Raw genomic sequence first — 17,933 nt, 5'->3', positions numbered from 1 at the left:
GGTGACTCCTTTCACGCTTAAAAGTGAAGAGTTTGGTGTAAATGGGACTGCAGAATCAGGAGTAGAATTCTTTCTTCAGTGTATTTCAAACCTTTATGTGTAAGGCCTAATGTGGGCATGCTCCTTCGAGCATGGCAAAAGGCTGCATACCCCTGATGTTATTGCCTGCCACAGGTCAGGATCCTGTTTCAGAGAACTGGACTACCTGGTGAACTTATTTTTGTAAGAAGTGATAGGTCTGCCTGTCAAGGACAGAGCAGTGCCCTTTGCCCAGCTTTGATCTAGCAAATAATTGCAATATAATTGCTGCTTCCAAGAACAAAAATATCTTTATGAAAATAGCCTTATGTCACTTCACACTTGGAATTACAGCCTAGAAAACTGACATTTGAATAAGCAATAAGCCAAAATAAACAGTCTAAAACTATGGAACAGGTTTTTAATGGGCACTGCCGTTGGTCTTATTTATTCATTATGTAGTTGTTACACATACTGTAGCCACAGTCCCTAGAGACCAAGAAATTTATAGACTGAATATTCATGTCTCCTTTTTTACCTAGGCTTGGTTCTATAAAAGTTCAAAAGCACAAGTGAAAATTCACTGAAAATGGATTTTATGGAGATCTTGTTTTAGAGGCTCACTCATGTTCAGAACGAGTTCTTCAACCCAGAAATTGGTAATTTGTTTTTATTACCAAAATATGGAATACTGGAATCAAACATTTGTGCAACATTTATAATGCCTGTAAAATGCAGACAGCTCATGGTATATGAGCAGTCATGCATTTTTGGGAGATGAGGTAACATTCTTTTGCTAAGTGATATCAATCTTAATGTAATTAGTTTTAACAGCATGCCCTTCATTATTTTTTTCTATTTTTACCACAGTTATCTTCATTTTCTCTACATTCAGCAATATCTCTTCATCTGCTAGACTGACAAGAACTTTCTCAAAGACAAACAATGCTAATGAACTGGAGACGTGTCTCAATCAATGTCTTTCTCTCCCATCTTGATGGGAATCATATATAGCTGCTGATTTTGTATTAGCCCCCCTCTTTTTTTTTCTCCCTTTCTCCATTCTTGGCCTTGGAGACATCGAAGGAAAGTGGTTTCAGCATTTATCAAATACCTTTTTATCAGACTGACTGGGGGGCATTCGGTGGCATGGTTATCACTCCCACGAGGCACAGTCTCAGCCAGAACAAGCTGACAAAGGTCACTGAAAAACAATTCACTCAGATTATGTTGGAACACACAAAATCATAAGGACCTAAATCATGTGTCCATAAAAGCTGGGCAACCAACTTTAACTCTCTGTGATCTTACGTTTAAATATTGTTACATTCTGAGAACAGCAGCTGGTACGAGTCGTAGGTAGGCTTGAAAATTATTCTGCAAAGAGGCATTGAACTCACATAAATTGTATTTATATGAGAAGTTCATGAGCTCAGCTGATGTTGTTGACTGACTGCGAAGTCTTAATTAACCAATGCATCACCTTACCTGAGACAGCAATGCAAAGTACTCTCCTGTTATGTTCAGTACACAGTATTTCAGATTGGTAAAAGGGACAAATAAAATATGTTGGACAAGATAAAGATTTAGGTGCTGAATCTTCTGCTGCAGTTTTTTGACTTGGAAAAAGCCGCCCATTTAAAAAAAATTCTACATTTCTCTTCATATTGTATTAGAAATAATTAATTCATAGCATGTTTGGTATATAAAATTAGAATATTTATTACACTGATATAATGCTAAAAATTTGGTGCCTTCTTGACTTTAATTTTATTTTATTGTATGAAGATCTGTGGTGACTCACAGAGGCTGTATATCAAGGGTCATTTCAAGTATGGATATTGTCCATGCTGAATATTTCGTGGTGTAGTTTCTTCATTTGCTGGACCAATTCATTGCACCATGAAGCTGAATAACCAGAAGTAGTCACAGACCTGAGGTGAGGCTGCCTCAGAGCCTGGGAGAGGTGACATGGTGGAACACAGTCACTGGAAAGCACATCACCTAACAAGTCAATGGTAAAAGTCACATAAAATGGAAATTAAATCATGTTTACCAAGTGACCTTCAAAATATTGTTCTAACTATTATTTTAGTAGGGGAAAGCATTAAAAACCCCCTCTCCCCCACCAAAAAACCCCTCAAAACAAATCCCAAATTCACAAGAAAAAAAAATCTTAGTTGTTGGGTGTATCTTTGGCCAACAGGAGGGAATTTAGAAGACCTTCAAGAGTTAAAGATGTCATAGAAATAGGAAATAGCCATTTCCAGATGGAAATAGAAGATCATTAGCAACATAAAAAGAATTTTTGATGTTCCTTCTATTGTCTGTTCACACGGAAGTGGAACACATTACAGGAAGATTATACACTACTTTCTGCTCTATTAGTAAACAAAGGACATATGGATCAACATCCGCTAAGGACATAAACATTTTTTCAACCAATACAATGATTTGCACTAAATAAAATCAAACCCACAAAATCTTAAAAGAGTTAACTGGGGGGAACCTTAGTCTTCTTTCTCCAATAATAATGCCTAAAGTACTGAGAAAATTCGGAAAAATGAAAGAATGTGAATTTTGTGCTAACATTAAAACTGATTAGAGGTGTCGAGTTGTGTATTTGGAACAGGTTTTATTTTACTTAAATGTCATATCAAAAAAAAGGGGAAAATTCATAGAAGATTTAGTAAGCTATAGTAGAGTGTTGATTTAATTACTATAATTCAACATAGTTTTGTGAAAAAGGTCATGTTGATAAAGATGTAAGACTTTTAATTAGGTTCTGCCTGATAAGCTGGTACAGTTATGTTAGTTCTATACAATAGCTAACAAAAATGTATGAAATGCAATAAATATTAATGTATAATGGTCTGGATATCTGATTGACATATAATTATGTCATGGAGAAAAGTCTTTTCATTTTAAAAATAATTATCTTGAGATATAATGAATATCTTTAATTTCAGTGTGGAAGAAATAAAACTATAGGTGATAAAATCTGGGGATGAAAAATATTTTCAAGAAAAAAAAATGTAATGAAGAATGCAAGCAGTTTTACAGATGTTCATTTGACAGCTGAGCCTGGAGGATTGTAGTGCAAGAAGGGCCTAAGGTCATCTGGAGTGAGATTTTAACTGTGTTTATTGGTGCTCACGTGGGAATTCTGTGCTAGAGTTGCTCTCTCCTGATTATGGCCAATGGAGTCGACAAGGTCTAGGAAATGTTTCCTCAGTGTGACAAGAGATGAGAATCAGTTTTCTTAGCAGAAGCACTTTCTGCTGCTTAAAATATCCTAAGATGTATGATACATCTGTCTTAAATGGGATTTAACAATTGTTTAGCTCATGGGTATCTCAATAGAAAATTTTGGTGTAGACCTGTGGGCATGTGTGTATTTCTGCAGCTTTTTTTTTTTTTTTTTTTTTTTTTTTTTTTATTTTTTTTTTTTTAAATTTTTGAAGAAGTCTAGGAACAAGGTTGATTAGCAGCTGGACTAGGTTTTGCACTAACCTTGACTAAGTCACTAGTGTTTTAATTTCCTAAGTGGGTAAGAAGGGGAAGGGAGTAAAATAAAAGATGAAAACAAAGCAGAAAGGCTCAAAACTCAGTGTAAGCTATTTTTTTTTTCTGAATGCTTGAGGGTTGCTGAGAGTAAATGTTTGTACAGGCTAGAAATGGAAACTCAGAGATTTACAAGGCTGTTGCAGTTTCAAAAAGAGTGCAGTCTCCAGAGTTCAGTAATGGCTGTTCAGTAGCAGGAAACCAGAGTGATGTTCAATGATCTCCTGAGGGTGGCCAAAAAAACAGGCCTGCTGAGCAGACTGTAACATCTTCTCAAGGAGCTTATGTAAAACAGACATATGTTTACACTGTTGGTTGTTTTGAAATGTCTTTTTTTTCCCCAGCATATACTTTGTTCTCAGTTTTTAAATAAACAATGCTTTGGTTCAGAGAAGGCTCGTTTGTTGCTCAGCATCTCCAGTTGCTGACTCTCAAAGGAAAAAAAGCCCTGGTACCAACTCCAGCCACAGGTGATAAATAAACCAGTAGGCAAGAGAGTGTGACCCACCAGCAGGGGATCATGCAGCAGAAAAAAACCCACAAACAAAAAGGAAAGTAAAAGAGTGAAAATGCCAATAATTTAGATAGCCCTGTAGTCAGGGTAACTTTTTTACAAAGTTCTTCTAAGACCCAGTGGAGAAATGGGCATACATGACTTATATATAGAGAGACAAATTTGGATCCAAATTATCTTATAATTGAGTATGTAGCAAGTCAGAGAATTTATTTTCAGATTAAATAATGTATCTTTTTTTAATGTACGAAACCATTTTGGGGAAACTGGGTATGTATTCAGATATGGTTCATCTAGATGTAGTTTTCCTGTAAGCAATTTGAGCTGGTTTACATTAAATATGATTTCTAGGCCAAGAACCCCAAAATGCTTTGTACTCCTAGATTCTAATGGAATCACTTTCTAGAGTATATCACCTGTATTTTGTACCTTTATGTCTTGTAACAGAAGTGGTGGGCTTCACACCACATGTATGTTCATTTGCTAAAGAAATTAATTAATGCATTACACTTGTGTAATAAATTTTGATTTTTTGCAGTTGTACTAAATAATTAGTTTTCCTGACAAGCCTTTTTTCCTGTTATGTCCTCTTTTTTTTTTTTTTTTTTTTTTTTCAATACTAATTTTGAATAAAGATGCCAGGGTCATGATGCTCAGAATGGCAGGTCAATAGCAAATTGAAATAAAAATGAGCTTTGGGGGAAAAACAGAAAAATTAATTAGTTGGGGATGTCAGAACTTCTTTAGCAGGCAAAAAGAGTGGCGCTGGTCAGTGAGAAAAAATTATTAATTGTTTTACATCCTATGGACTGAAGACGCATTTAATTAGAGGAAGAACATCCTTTCACATCTCTCGGGCATGCTAGGTCAGAACTTTCATTTTTCTTATACATTTCACACCTTTGTTGGTTTCTTGCAGAACCAACTGTGATTTGCCAAAGTTTTCAAGATGCAATTAAAAGGAATTCTCACAAAATGTATTGAGGGAATAAGCTTAAAATATATGTAAAAAAAGTTAGTATTTCCATTACAAATTCCAGGTGCTTTATTAACTTTAGAAAATAAGATAGAGGTTTTAAGGGTATTGCAGTAAACATTTCTTCTTACTTTCAGGCAATCACATCAGGCTGCGTAAACCAAAAATACATGAAGTACCATTTAGCTTAGTTGACTTTCTGATTAGTAACAACAGAATTTGCATTCCTAAGAAAAGGCATAAAACTACTGGAAGCTTCCATAATATTCCATTGCTACACTGTAAACTCTGTAAGTAATAAAACATCTCATTTTCTAAGGAAAATGTGGCTTTATTTCCCAACACATTCACCATGCAGGCATTGGGGTCAAAGATATTAAGATGCCGTAAGTGGCAACAAGAAAGAACATCACCTCTCAATCACAGGACAGAATTCTGGTAAACGTATTTCTGAAAAAAACTTAATTCAAAACAATCAAGGATGGCATTGAAATGTTTGTACGCAGTTGAATGAAACCTTCAACCATAATACTTCAAGATGAAAAACAGAATAAACCAACCCTGACTACTGATCAAAGTAGAATTAAATGAAAACCCTTTTTTCATGCCTTAGATATCTGACAGCCATTTTCACTTCCAACACAGTTTTTAAACATCAACAGACAACGTTGCAAAGTAGATATGTGTTGCTTCTATTTTCCAGATAAACCAGTCAGGAAACAGAAATCATTTACAAAACAGGAGGGAGCCCAGTGAACCCACAGATGAACTGATCAATCAGTGTGTACCCACAAAACTCATCTCTGCAAATGACTCCTGGTTCTGACTATCCTTGATAGTTTTGCAGCCTTTGGGTTAGACCAGTGTGTTAGTGAAGAATGTCTGTCTGGGATCAAATCCTGGCATGGCAGTGGCAAGTATGCAGAGAGTGTTTAGCCATAATGAAGACTAATGGCTCCCACCCACACTTATTTACTTTGTTTTCTAGTTTCAGAGTGCAGTTGCATACTTATCTGGCATTATTTGATTTCTTCTCAAATATTAAAAATAATCATTTAGGCTTGCTAAGATAATATGTTCCTAGGACACTGTGTTATATTCTCAGTTGTCATTGACAGCAGAGAATACTGGATCATGAAGACTTAACATTTCAGAAACAAGGACCAATTCTTTTTGCACTCAGAAACAGAGAAACTGCAAATATAAAGGCTTGATCTTGTGTTCCCTAGTTAGTGCTGAGTCCAGCTCCATGAACTGTTGGCATTCCCGTGTGGCTCAGTCCCACGCTGTCTGCCTGTGGGATGGAGTGTTACAGGAGCCCTGGACAGGGCTGCGTTTGACATGGGGGAAAATCTGAACAGAGCGAATAAAACAAATGACAGTGTGAGAAGATGATCAAAGTTACAGAAAGTGCCAAGTAGGAGAGATGGTTTTTGTAGGCAGTGGAGTTGGGTAAGAAACATTTAGATTTCCCAAATCAAAGGGCCTTTGGCAGCTTGCTGTGTCTTGCCAGCTATCCATGGGTGCCATTCCTGGCACAGGGATACACCTGTCATGGACATCTACAAGGCCCAGTTTAGCTTGGTGGTGGTACCAGAAAGAGTTATTTGGGTACAGGTGGAGCAAAAACAATGGGGGAAAAGTGCATCAGGGCAGACTTATTTTGGGAATGGATTGTGATCAAGAAAGAGATGTAGGTACCCTGTGCCAAACGAGAGCCCAAGAAATATCTGGTAAGTCATAAGGAGTGCTCAGTATGTAAGCGGTGCTGTTGAGGAATATCGGTGGGGAAGTCCTGCTCTCCACCACAGAGGTGAAGCAGGACAATAAACGTGACAATAGACCTGTTGTTCTGACCCTGCTGTGAGGGATAGACATGTTTCTGTGAAAAGGAAGACCAGGGTAGGAGGTGCACAAAAATGGATTGTGCATCCTGTTCCACAAGAAACAGCAGCAGCAACCAACCACTGCCTCCCAAAGCAAGAAGTGACATGGGCTGAGCAGAGCTAGATGGGGTCATAATTTATAGATACAACCCAAAAGTTAGGCAGGAAAAAAACTCATGTCTCACAGTATAAGAGAAGAAATATGTGCATGTGTGATACAACCAGAAACCTCCTTCTTCCTAGACAAACTCATTTGCATGAAATCTTTTCCTCCTCCTCCACAGAAGATCCTTTCAGTCTGATTCTGTTCAAATTAACTTAAGGTGCAGATCGTATATTTCAGGTTATTAGGAGGTACATGTCCTTGGAGCATTTCTTTTCAAAGAAGAATGTGTTTAAAAGCTGAGGTATTACTGGGATACAGAATAGTCCTGAGAAGTCAGAGTAATTTCATCATTTAACTTAACCGTAGAAAGATAAATAAGCAAACAAAGTTACAGGGTTTGCAAAATAATTAGCATTCATGCTATTTAAATGTTATTTCGATGGCCTGTATGATGTCCTTTGGAAATTCCAGTCTGTTTTCAGGATGGTGTTAAACCAAATTAACCAATATTAAAAAATGATGGCTAATAAAATTCAAAGTAGAGGGAAATCTCACACATACTCAAATTTTAATAAATGGACAAAATTATTGTTTTGATGAAGAATAAGACCAAATGGTGAGGGGTCCTTTACACAAGTCTTATTTTTGCCCCTCCAGTAAATAGCAAGGATTTACATTAAAATTATTTCACCACATACATGAACTGGGGAAGTATTAATGTTCAGGCAGACTCTAAAAATAGCAAAATATTCCTTGAAACTTTAGTAGCAATTCTGAAGGTGCTTGACCCACCGGGGCTACACAAACTTAGATTCTGTGAGGGTTTTTTGGCCAGTCTAGTTCTAATTAAAATATATTCATGAACAAAGTCTGGAAAAAGCAGAAGTATGTCTTTTGTTTTCCCCTTTGCTCTCTTAAATGACAGTTGAATTGCAATGAAAGTTTTCTTAAAAATTAAATTTATCCCAGTATTTTAAAATTTTGCATGTCTAAAATAATTTTGACTATTTTTACTCATTAAAAAGTCTGAGTGAATGAGATACCTTGGGGAAACTTGCTGTATATTTACTGGTTTTGAAGACATTCATGATATTTGTGGAATGTCTGTTTTTCCACAATTTGTGAAATGCTGGAATTTGACTTTCCTATGCACAGAATCAAAACAGGCAAACTAGAAGAAATCTCACTGTAAGTATTCAGTTGGGGATTTTTTACATCCAGCTGATGGTTTAAGATGTCTGCAAGCAGCTGTCACGTGCTGTGAGTGGGTATGTGGTGCATACACCTGTAAAGGTGGCAGATCAAGGGGATAAGGAGAACTGTGAAAGGCTGGACCTAATGACATGACTTTCACTGGTTTCCTGTGGTTTTGGATTTCATTTTCATTATGTTCAGTCTGGCATTTCTTAGAGTCATATATCCCAGGTAGAACTTCACTTTTCTGTTACAGCCTGTCAGAGGCTGTTAGAACCATAGAGGCCAGTGGTTGCAATGTTATTGAAATTTTCAAGTATCTTCCTGGCTTTAGGTCCAGAGGCTAGAGTAAATGCTTATACTTTAAAAAAAACCCCACAATAATCTCATTTTTAGAGATAGCTTTTCTAAAACACCTACTTTGCTTGTGAAGAATCTCTTCTAAATGAAACACATTCCCTGTCCTCTTTAAAAAACTTCTGATGTTCTGCTGTTACATAGTCCCAATTAGGGCTTCAAATTTCCTGTTCTTGCCCACACAGCTTTTGACTGTCACGAGTGCAAACTTCTATGTTTTCTCCATGTTAAAAAATGTTAGTTACTAAGGCAATGTAGTTTTATGTGGGTTAGTACTTTTCTTTTCCACCATTTTTTATCAGTTTTTTGAATTTTGCAGATGTCATGGAAGGCATTGGGAGTGTGAGACTGCATTTTAGCTACTGGCTTATGGGCAGGATAAGAAACCTCTTCTCTGAGGACTTTGCCTCAGAAAACAACACAGTCTGTTTGGGAACTCATTGGTGCTTCATATTCTGCCTGGTGCAGGCATTGCCTGCAGCAGCTCCACACCTGTGAAACCAAGGAATAATTCTATAAAGAGAATGGTTTTCAGACCTGTGGGTGGCACAGCCATAGGCACTGTCTGGAATGAGCCACTGCCTTGCCCTGCCAGCAATCTGTGCTCTTCCCTCAAAAATGGAACCCTCCAAGCTACAAGAAAAATTAAGGATTCTTCATCTTTCCAAAATGCATGCCATGCGTTTTCTAGCAATTTCTAGCATGTCTCTTTCGATTAAGAGCTTATCATGTGTCAGTATATCAACAAGTATAATAAATAAGTTCTTTTTTATTTTTTCCATGGTATTGTCAGTATTTCACATTAAGACCCTTCACCATCCAGAAGATACATTTTAAAAACACATGGAAATTAAGGGTTTTTTTGATTTGAGTTTCTTTTTCCCCATATAGCTGAGTATCACAAAGGAATAAAGTAACCAGAACCAATATTGATATTTAGTATAAATCAGCTGTTATTTCAGTTCCCCTTTAAGATACTCTCTAAAGCATGGAACACTTCTAGCTGCAGTTCTAGGTAACAAATTCCAGGGACAGATAGCTGAAAATAGATCTCTCTTTCTTCTTATTATTAGAAATATAATTAATTTCTGCATGTAGTAAAATTCCTTTGTTGACTTGGGATTTTTACTGGCATCTTTCCATTTTCTGTCAACAGAATAGCATAGAAAATTAGAACTTCCCCTGGTCTGAATCTCCAGTAGTAACAGGCACTTTATTATATCCTCTAAGTACTTCCAGTAGATCATGTTGTTGTAATGCTAATACCAGCACAGATCTAGCAGGTTTCGACTTACACAGAGCACATTTTTTGAACGATTACTTGCTGGTCTGCATGGACTTTGAGCTGATATAATTTTCAGGGAATTCAAGTAGTTTTCACTAAATCATACATCACGTAATTACAGTGGCAATCCTATTCCTGTGGTGAACAGTAATTGCTGGCAAGAGAAACTGATGCCAATATACGAAATATTGAAGAATTAGTACCTCAGTTCTCACCACCTCCATCAGTGATTTGAACTGTCAAATTCTGTTGGTAAAGAAACTGGTGATAATAATGGACTCTGGTAGTATTTCTTCTTGAGAAAATTAGTCTGTAATTTTTACATTATATTTTTCTGTTTTTTCCCCTCCCACCCAAGATGTTTCAGTATTTGGGAAAGCACCAAGGAGTAATTAATATAAACTTAAAATTTTTAGGCAGGCATAAAGAATATATAAAGTTATACATAAAATATAAACTTTTCTCTAAATGTATTTCCCACATAAAAATACACCAGTATTTATAGATAGAAATATATTATGCATAATATCTACTATGTTAAAAATGCTTTGCTCATCCATAGAAGATTGAATCAAAGTATCTAGCTTCCCTTACATTGACAAACTACATTTTCATAGTGTTATTTCTGTGCATCAACTGACCAAACCTGGTGTTTCTGCCTGCAGATAAGAAAAGGAAACTTTCTGGTGAAAATTAGCATAGATAGGTGCATTCTGAGGTCTAGACTCTGAAGCAGATGGACCTTTCATTTGGAAGATTCGTAATTAATATTAAACGAAGCCTATATATGTTCATAGAATGAGGCTTCTGTACGCTCTTCCTAGATGGAATATTTATGATTTCTTTCATTTCTCAGAGAAAAAAAGAATTTGAATTCATAATTACTCTTAACAAAGCCTTTTTTGAACCTGTGGTGTATTATAGTGTATGCACACAGAGAAAAGGATGTGCATATAAACTTTTAAAGAGATAAAGGACATTTACACCTAAAGATATGCATGGAAAGAAAATGGTGTATGCTAATCCTCTGTATAATAATGAATATTGCCCTCGGCATGATGGACCCTATTTCCCATTTCTGACATCACAATTTACTTTTAATTCTAACAATGTCAGTTATTTCATCTGGCTGATCCTTGTATGCAAAATGCTAAAGCTAAATAAACCCCACTTATGTCCTTTCTGAGGTATTGCACTTTCTCTATGTTAAAGGGAAATTTCATTTTACCAGAAAATATTTATCTTATACTTCCTCATTTTTGAAGTGCTAGTTATAGTTTCTCCAATAGACGTCAAATTTTACATCCAGCTCAAAGAACTTTTTCTCTCCAGTTGGGAATAACCTACTTAGGGAAGAATTTGGACCTGCTAAAATGATACAGTGTCAAAATAGAATGTGAATGAAAATAAACATCTTAGATATTTATTCTCATCTGAGCCCACTTAAATGTCAAAATGCAGACTCAGCAATGGCTGTGCATGTCATTGGGGATGACACCCACACTGTCAAATCACAGCAACGCATTGTTGAAGTAAGTCTATGGAGACTACATTAAATTGTCAAATGAAACAGATGCCAGCACAGATTATATTGCCTCTGAATGACAAATAATGAGAAATTAAACACAAAGACTGTGATCTTCCATCAAAGTGTACAAGTGCATAGAATGCCACCTGGCTCGGGTTCTTTTACTTTTTTAAAATCATTGTTTTGAGTTGTGAAGAGTTAGAAGCAGTGCTTCTTTTTCCTGTAATGTTTAGTGTCTGAATTTTTTTTAAGTTACTGCAGATTAAGTATGCTTATTAAGTAATAATTATTATTAATGCAAATAGTTCTTAGTACCATTGTTGGGTTTTTATTGTTTCAGTGCAAGATCTACCTTTTAGAAGCTGCTCAATTGACTATACCAGCTGAGCACTATCAGTTTACCAACTGAAATTATAAGCAATCAATAGCACAGAATTACACATTACCATTCTCAAAACAACACGTTAGCTTCAGCTGTGCTACAGCTTGACAATTATCAAAACATCATAAGAGTTCACCTACTGCCAGATTTTCACAGCAAAGCCAACCACTCTGCTAAAACAGTTCCTTTTGAAATCCTTGAGTGTAAGACACGGAGAGTTTTTGTAATAGACAATCACAGCAATACTTGAAATGAGTATTTTAGCATGTGGGTTAATATAAGGAATTATGTAGATGTTTACGTTACGATATTTTGTCAGCTCATAAGGAGGGGGACTTGGTTAAAGCTTTCATAGCATTTTGTGTCAGCTTTAAAGAAAGATTCTATAGCTCTCCTCATTGGGCAAGCAGCTTTTTTCTGGAACCTTGGTGACATGCTTGAGTGGCTTTTGTCATTGTGCTGCACCACTAAGTTCATTCCAGAGGAGTAACTTACTTGTGTGAGCTCTGCCACTGAAACCCTCAGATTTCTCAGTAGCAGTGGCTCTGTTCCTGGTAGGCTTGTCTCATGTCCTTATTTTCCTCAAGGCAGACAACCTTAAATAAAACTGTGGTGCTGCCATCAGAATGGGCTCCCCACCATGTAGTAATTGTAAGAATTTGCTGCCTGCTCTATAAGGACACTGCAAATTCTCTGTCTGTCTTCCTTTAAAGACAAGGCCAAACTGTCCCCACAAGTTCTATGCTCCTCAGAAATGTATCATGTGCATCCTTTATACTTTTTTTTATACTTTCTCAGAATCAGCTGTGAATTTTATTTGGCTGCGTTTTTGCAGAGGCATGTCTCAGCCACAATCCTAAACCTTTGCTCTACCCTTATACTGAAAGGCTTAGTGGAAATGAAAAACATAATGTCAAATTCAATAAAGTCAATAATTGCCTTGGATTTGTGGTTTTTTTTGGTTATGTAATTAGTAATTCTCAAAAAACCCCAAAACCCCATAATAATACTGTACTGAACAAGTAATTTGGGCATAAAGTAGTCTAGCAAGATTTACTTGGATACATTGTCACATGGGTGTAACAATTTCAGGCTCTGACTAACACAAGCAGCACAGTTTTTGCACCAATATCTGTGTTTTAGCAGGATCTGTGCTTTCCAGAACAAAAACTATTTTTCTCCATTATTTTTCTTCCTCCACAGATTTTGTTTCCCAAAACATAGGCTGTTTTCCTCTTCCCTGGTACAGTAAGCTCAGTTTGATCTCCCATTACTTCAGCAGATTGATATGGAAATTTTGTTCTTCTTATGCCTATTATTTTAATTTTCTTTTTTTTTTTTTTTTCATTTACCCTATATTTTACCAACTAACAGGAGGCTTCTTAAACACCTCCTAAGGGCTTTGCTACTTTACAAAGAGCATTTGCATTCACTGCTTTTTAATCAAAATAAAACCTTTTCGGCCATGCTGCAATTTTCATTTTGTGGCCAATTTGTTTCACATACGTTTTTAGCCCTTTGGAATGTTGAATAATTGTTATCAGAAGTATCAGTTAAATTCAATTCAATTGATCTCAGATATACTATGACTAATGGTAAGAAAAATGATTTTTCTTATTGTTGTTGTTGTTTTTGTTGTTGTTTTTTGATTCAACTTAACAGTAAGCAGGTTTGGCCTACAGGTATTTTGATACCTCTAAAATCCAAACTTTTCCCTTGGTTCAGAGTCCAATACTTCTAAGGTCTAGGTGATTCCCTGTAACTTCCAACTGCAGCCCTCAGTCCTAAGAGAATTCAACACCTGTTTGTCACCTCACTGCAAATTCTTTTACTTTTAGAAATATTATCTCAAATAATTTACTCTTGACCACTTATGGTCCACGTCACAAAATTTGAAATGTCTTCACTATGTTAAATACTTTGATCTTCCATTTGTATTTTAAATTTTGACTTAATTAGAAAAGACAAAAAAGTTTGAAGCTGCATTCAGTTCTGGTGTCATTAGTCAAGAGGCTCCTGTAAAAAAAAAAAATCCACTTTTCAAGTTACAAGTTTTTTTTTCTAAAGACCAAAAAAACTCCAATTTTGAAACTCTGCACTTTCTTCAGTCACACATCTGACAGACAATATGTAAATTTTCCTTTATTGCAAAAATAAGTTCTCATTCGTAAAAATATTTGTACAATCTTAATGCTAGACAAAGAGAAGATCTTGCTGGCCAAACAGCAGTGTGTTAGGAGCTCACTTTTACAGTTTTCACTATAACCAGAAACCGTGTTAAGCTGAGGTAGCTGTGTGGTGAGATCTACTGTTGATTATGTTCAGCAAAAATGGGTTTTCCTCATAAGACAAAGCAATGATAGCAGTATAAGGGGCCCCCTGATGTTGCCACAACAGAACAACAGTGAAATCCACTATCTGATCAATTTAGTTTATTCTGTAGTTAGTAAGTCAAATTTTAGGTTGGGAAAGTTGCTGCTGTGGACATAGCATACAAGATACTCCAAAAATATAAATAATAATTGAAAAAACCTGCAGAGTAGATGATGTTAAAATGAGCTTTTCAGGAGAATCCAAAGAAGAGCATCATGCAAATACACACATGCAAGACCTCTTGTTTAAAAGATTGTCAGAAAGCAGCAAATAGTTTCAGAAATCACATTTGTGATATTTATAAAACTCTGATATTTAATTCTTAGAACAATCACATAGTCTTGTGTTCTTTCGCTGTGGTACCACATTTTATTTTCATGTGAGACTACTCAAGGTTAGAGCCTTTTGATTGTACTTCCACCCTGCTCCTTGTCCTTTGGAGGGAGAAATGGACAGGAGGAGGAATGGGTTATATTTGCAATGCACAAGCATTCTTTCTGCGAAAATATCATTATTATGAATAATGTGCTGTATGTGTGTTTCAACATGATTTCAATAAAATTATATATTTTAAGCATTACTATCAGTTCTTTCTTATTATTTATAGCTGCAGCACCCATATTGCATAATTCATGTTCAAATCTTTTGCTGATATAGCAAAGACTTTCTCTTTATAGAAATTGTTTAAAAGAACAAAATGATGGTATTTAAGTGGCTAATCATAGAGTTTGTCTGAGAAAATATGAGCATTTAAATGACATGCTGATAAACTGATCAGAAATGAGTGCTGGCAGCTACTAAAAATATAAAACAAAAGACAATTTTTCTGCATCTGTTGTGTTATTCAAATAATAATTGCATTTTAAACCACATTCTTTTATATTCCTTTATTAAAAAGAACCAATTATGGGAAGAATGGGCACCAAATTCCTATAATAAAAAACCACATCTTACAATTTGAATAACCGAACGTTGGTTTTATACAAATTATTTAGTCCAAGACTTTCCTGAGAGAAAGAAAAAATATCAAAGGTTTTTGTAAAGAGTGTAGAAAACTTACCTTTTCAATGTGAATTTTATTCCAATGGTTGAAATAAAATCTGATAGCAACAGAATTATTCTATATGGATCAAATGACACAAATTCCCCCTTGCAAAACTGGGAACCACTGGCTGAATTCCTTTACTGCCTGTGTTTCTGGGAATTGGAAACTCAGGTACAGGACTATTCTTGAACACGTTTCCAGTACCTTAAACTGGGGTCTTCTCTGTTTGACTACTTTTTAGGAACGACCTGATGAAAACATATCAGTTTCTCGTGAAAAGAATACAAATGTTCACCAAATTACCTTTCAATATGTTAAGAAAAATTTGAATGAAAAAAAAAAATCCTCTAAATGTCTATGACAGCGTTTAATTATTTCTTTGCTTTTCCAGCAGGTGCCATAACTCTCAGGAAGTAACAATGTAAAGTTGTTTCTAGCCATGAACATGATCATTCCAAAGGAGCTACTTCAAAATTTGACTGTACTACTCCGTGAACATCTTGTAAGTAACATCTACAAAGAAATCAGGCCAGCTCTGCAACTGATTTGTAGCTTACAGAAAAGGGCTGAATTGGCAGTGTTTGTCTAACTTGGTTGTAGCATTCACTAAAGTCTAAATAATTCATAAAGACTCTGTGGTCAGACCCCTAAGGTATAGAAAAAATATTTTGTCAGAAAATTTCCAAGCTCCTCTGAAAGACTTGCAGTATTTCATTCCCTCGGTTCAAATGTAAGAGGGTTTTTTTAAAGAGAGATGACAGACCACAAAAATAAAATTTTTTACATTAAAAATAGTTATATTCTTGTATAATTCTCTGATTTGGTCACCTAACCTATATGGTCTCTCACTTAACCAATAAGATTTGGCAAATTATTGATGTCTCTTTCTCTTTAGGTCTTCAGATGGAGACAAAAGAGCTTCCTGTTAGCCTCCGTGCCTAGTCAAACCATGGATTTTCCTGTGGGGAAGATGTTTGGTGAAGCACTTCTGCTGCTGGTCCTGCTTCAGCTTCTGAATGCTGAATCAACCCTTCCTTGAGAAGAGAAAGGATCTGAGGTTCCCAAAATGTTTTGTTTTTTTATGATGGACTTTAACAAATGCCCTTTCAGTATCCACTAGAACTTACCATGGTCATTTAAAAACTGGGTTTTTTAAGGATTGGATTCCTCTCTTTCATATATTTTACAGCTGTTTATTTTTTGCTTCCTGTTTGAAATGAGTAGAGCACCTTTATCATTAACATGCTGCATGTGTCTCCTTACTTGACTTTTACATTATTGCCCTAGCTATTACTATGCATGCATTATTTATATGGTTGGCTATCAAGGAAAAAAGGCAAGCAATTTACTTGTCAAAACATATTAGAATGCATGACTTTAAATCAAAGTTGCATGGGTCTGTAAAAAGCTATAATAAATGTTCTTTGGCTAATATGTTAGCATCATGTAGTGGGCATGGTCAATGTACTGGGTAAGAAACCTGTAATCACTTTAAAGACTCATTGAATAGGAGAGAATTTTAGATTATTATGCTTTGCTTTTAATTGTATGGCATTAAGACTTAATTTATGAAGATTATATTATTTCAGTTTAAGAAAATTCTAACCTGTGTTTTAATGTTACCATCAGATTTAAACAGGTATTTGCTCAGTATGAAAATTACAAACATGGAGCCTAATTATTTAAATCTAACATACACATACATATCATTGGACTTAAAATATATATCTTCTTTCCTTCAGAATGCATTCCTCTGAATTAGAGAAAGTTCCTGCAGTGTTGATAATTCTGTCCTGCAGGACACAGATTTTATGGCTCCCATGGCCTTGTGCTTCCTTATTGTAGCACACAAAAAATTGCAACTGAAATCACTGTATGCAATCCTTACACAACAGGTCCCCAGCCCCCAAAAAATTGTTGTGAGCCACCTGCTTCACGCAGAAGGTGAATCAGCTCCCTGTGAACTGCATTTAGAAAGCATCTTGACAAAACCAGAATACTTTCCAGCTCCCCATTGCCCTTGCCACAAAGAGAAATACATACACCTTAAATGCAACTGGTGTTTAGCTACCACTGTGAAAATTTCCAAAGTTTAAATTCACTGGCCAAACTGAAAACAAGTGGAGCAAAAAAAAAGTATTTAACCTCTCTCAGCAAATAAAACCTGGAAAACAACTGAGAGTCAAAAATCTAGAACTAAAATTTTAAAAGTAGATCCAGGCAAATCTTACAAAAAAGTTTCCAATTAGAAAACAAACTATAATTGTGAATAATTTTCACTTAAATAATAATTTCTTTATATTTCTAACTTCATTTTAAGAATATAGCTGTTTGTTGGGTTCAGAAGAGTCAGTAATATCTTTCCTCAGCTTGAGATACCATTTTGGGTCAAATAAACCTCTCTGGTCTATTCAAACTTTCAAACTGCAGTCACAAAGGTCTAAGGAATGTTTATCACACTTGCAGATATGCTTATAAGTGCAGGCCCTAATTTTTAAACATTGTCCATCATACTAGAGAGTTTTTAAATTTCTTTTTCCATTAGTTCTTCCCAAATCATATTGAAATTAGGGAAGTAAAAGGGAGCTTAGGTGAATGTTGAAGTAATTATAAAAGTTATACAGATATAATACCATGGAATCTGGGGAAAGTCCCAGTTGATGACACTTTTCATAAGGAGAAGGAAGAAATGTGCCATTGTAATG

The sequence above is a fragment of the Chamaea fasciata genome, unplaced genomic scaffold (assembly GCF_029207755.1).
Source record: "Chamaea fasciata isolate MVZ Bird 193981 ecotype frontalis unplaced genomic scaffold, bChaFas1.0.hap1 SCAF_1, whole genome shotgun sequence".
Lineage (NCBI taxonomy): Eukaryota > Metazoa > Chordata > Aves > Passeriformes > Sylviidae > Chamaea > Chamaea fasciata.
Note: the sequence above shows the minus strand (reverse complement) of the source record.